This window comes from Myotis brandtii, unplaced genomic scaffold (genome assembly GCF_000412655.1).
Source record: "Myotis brandtii unplaced genomic scaffold, ASM41265v1 scaffold216, whole genome shotgun sequence".
Lineage (NCBI taxonomy): Eukaryota > Metazoa > Chordata > Mammalia > Chiroptera > Vespertilionidae > Myotis > Myotis brandtii.
Genome location: NW_005358092.1, coordinates 4616552 through 4620180, shown reverse-complemented (window position 1 = coordinate 4620180; position 3629 = coordinate 4616552).

Genomic DNA, 3629 nt, shown 5'->3' with positions numbered 1-3629 from the left:
CCCCTGCCTGACCCCCAGCCCCTCCCCTCGGCCCCACAGACTCACTGATTTGAAACGTCTTTTATTTTCTTGTCTTCAATTCTGTGGGCCGTTCTCCCCATAGAATTCACTTCGTTTCCATCCCCCTTTAAAAATAAAATAATGTCAGACACAAAAGGAAAAACACTGAATGACTCCACTTATAGACGCGGTAGCGGGAGTAATCAGGTTCGTGGAGGCGAAGCAGAGTGGTGGTGGCGGGGGAAGCTGTGTGGGGTGGGAGGTGTTGTTGGACGGACGGCCGGGGGGAAGCTGTGTGGGGTGGGAGGTGTTTGACCGAAATGAGTCGGGCTCCTGTGCCCCCTCTTCCAGAGAGAGGCCTCTACTTGCATCTCCGAGTTTTAGCGAGAATCCCCCACCCTCCGCATCCAACAGAGCTGACCAAATCCCCCGGGTGATACCTGGTCGCCCTGGCCTGCCTTCAGCGAGAATCCCGTCAGGTCACTTCTGCAAAAAATTACTTCATGTTCTTAGTATTTCCCATCCAGAACCACTGCCCCGGCTCTTGGCTATAAATCCCCATTTATTCACGTTATATTCAGAATCGACTCCGGTTCTATACCGAGGTCTCTTTTCCAATGTTGCGAAGTCCTGACAAAAATCCGTTTTCACCTCTTTAACTGCTGTACAGCTCTGGTTTTCTTTTTCTTTTTTCCTTTTTTTGTTTGTTTGTTTTGTTTTGTTAGCTCTGATTTTCTTTGACATGCTATCTTGGGATGATGAAAAAGTTCTGGAGATTGGTGGTGATGGTGGCAAAACAATGTGAGTGTACTTAATGCCACTTAAAAATGGTTAAGATGGTAAATTTTATGTTATGTAAGTGTTCCCTCAAAAAATCAAGCTAGATAGTTTTAAAAAACAGGATTTAAAATGTTTAAATATATAAAGGAAACGATAGTGCAGAGATCCTGCAATAGTTCCTCCTTAGTTCATTGGCTTGTCTTAGAGTTCTAGGCCTTTCTTTTAGGGTTGCCAAAGAAAAATACAGGACACCAAGTTAATTTAAATTTCAGATAAAATTTACATTCTTATAATAATATATATTATAATTTTACAAACACCAATTTATACATATACATATGTCCAAAACTAAGCACAGGACATACTTAAACTAAAAAATTATTTATTCCTTATTTGAAATTGAAAATCACATAGGCATTTGATATTTTTATTTGTTAAATCTGGCAACCCTACTTTCTTTCTAATACTCCCTGAATTTTATCCTCCTTCCCTGTCCCTCCTTCTGGGGGAGTTAGGTTGAATAGTCTTTTTTTTTTTTAATGTATTAATTTTAGAGAAAGAGAAGAAGAAAGGGAGGGAGGGAGAGAGAGAAACATTGATTTGTTGTTCCACCCATTTATGCATTCATTGGATGCCTCCTGTATGTACCTTGACTGGGGATGGAACCTGCAGCCTTGGTGCATCGGGATGATGCTCTAACCAACTGAGCTACCCATCATTATTATTTATTTTTTAAAATATGTTTTTATTGATTTTTAGAGAGAGAGGATGGAAGGGAGAGAGAGAGAAACATCAATGAGAAAGAGAAACATCAATTGGTTGCCTTCCGGGGATCAAATCTGAAACCTAGGTATGTGCCCTGACTGGGAATCGAACCCTCAACTTTTTTGGTATATGGAACGATGCTCCAACCAACTGAGCCACCCAGCTGGGACCTTTGCTTCACATTTTAATTTAGGGACCCAGGTTCCTTCCATTAATGGCTCTACTATCTAAAACATAGGGTTTCCGCCCTGGTTATTTTTTTGTTTGTTGTTTGTTTGTTTGTTTTGTTTCAGTGGTTAGAGCATCTGCCACGCACCCAAGAGTCACAGGTTGGATTCCTGGTTCCATCCCCAGCCCCAGCCCCAGCCCCTATCGGGGTGGGTGCGGGGAAGCAACCGATTGATGCATCTCTCTCACATCGATGCTTCTTTCTCTCTCTCCCTCCCTTCCACCCTTCCGCTCTCTCTGAAAATCAATGGGGGGAAATATCATCGGGTGAGGATTAACAAAAACAACAACAAAAATAAATAAATAAAGCCCTAGCCGGTTTCCCTTGGTCATTAGAGTGTCAGCCCAAGGACTGAAAGGTCCTGGGTTCGTGCAGGCTCGATCCCTAGCCCTAGTTGGGGCACATGTGGGAGGCAACCAATCAATATGTCTCTCTCACATTGATGGTTCTCTTTGTCTCTCCCTCTCCCTTTCACTCTAAAAATCAATGAGAAAAATATCCCCGGGTGGGGATTGATAATAAACAAACAAACAAGCAAGCAAAACACTGGGCTTCCAAGGTTGGAAGGGGAAAGAGCATGAAGAGGATGTGGGAGGTTCGCTGGAACAGGCCTGGAAGCAGCATATAGCAGTCCACTCCATTGGCTAGGTGAGGCTGGGAAAGATAGCCTATCTACATGCCCAGGAGGAAGAGCTAGCCAGTTTCTGCAACAAGGTCAGGAGGTGAGAAAATGTACAGTTCAGTGTGTAGTGGGGAATGAAGGAGACCATAAGCAGGTTGGTGTTGCTGAAGTTCAAGGCAGAGAGGGGTGAGATGATATTAGAGAAGTAAATAGGAACCAGACCACAATACTAGGTACCATTTTTGGAGCCCACATATATAATCTCAGTTATGACAGAGTGCCTGAACCGTGGAGAAGAGGCAGGAGATCTGTGTGTATTTGTTTTACATAACAATCCTATTTCCTAACAAGTGTATAGAGTTTCATTGTGGAAAATACATGTACATATACAATAGTTAATGCTTATTAAAATTGGTGAGGAAAAGATTCTGTCATTCATATGTACAGTTGGGAAAAAATGAGGCTTTGGGAGATTTAAGACCTTATCCACGGTCAGATAGGTTCATCTCTTTCTAAGCACTCTTATCCACTATATTATATTACCTCTCTAAGAGAGTCTCATATGTCATAGTAAGGAGTCTAGACTTGAGCCATCTCTTCCTGTTGCCAAACTTGGGCTCCCTCAGATTTATCTCTAAGCAGTGGCATGGAGGGGCAGGTAGGGAGGGGCCAGGAAGGACTTCATGAAACCATAACTGAATCCTTTGGTCAGCACCTGCCTCACCCAGGTGAAGAAGGTCTCCATTTTCAGAGGGAGGGGACAGGGAACTTTTGTGCCCTTCTCTGAGCCCAAAATGACCCACGTGAGGACCTTACAGCTCTCCTCCCCCCTCTCCTTTCCCCCCCTTAATTCTGGCCTCCTCTACAGCCAGGAGGACCATGCCTGGGAAAAGAAGAGGGAGCATATACGGGACCATGACTTATCCATTAGTCACAGTAGACACACTATTTTAGGGGCCCACAAAAATATTTTAATTAAAATCAGAAGAAGAAAATGAACTTTAGATTGAAGAAGATATTTTAATATAGAATCCTATATAATAAAGAGGTAATATGCAGATGGACTGTCATGCCCTTGCACAAGATGGCTGCCCCCATGTGGTCACAAGATGGCCGGCAGGGGAGGGCAGTTGTAGGCAACCAGCCTGGCAGGGGAGGGCAGTTGGGGGTGACCAGGCCTGCAGGGGAGGGCAGTTAGGGGTGACCAGGCCTGCAGGGGAGGGCAGTTAGGGG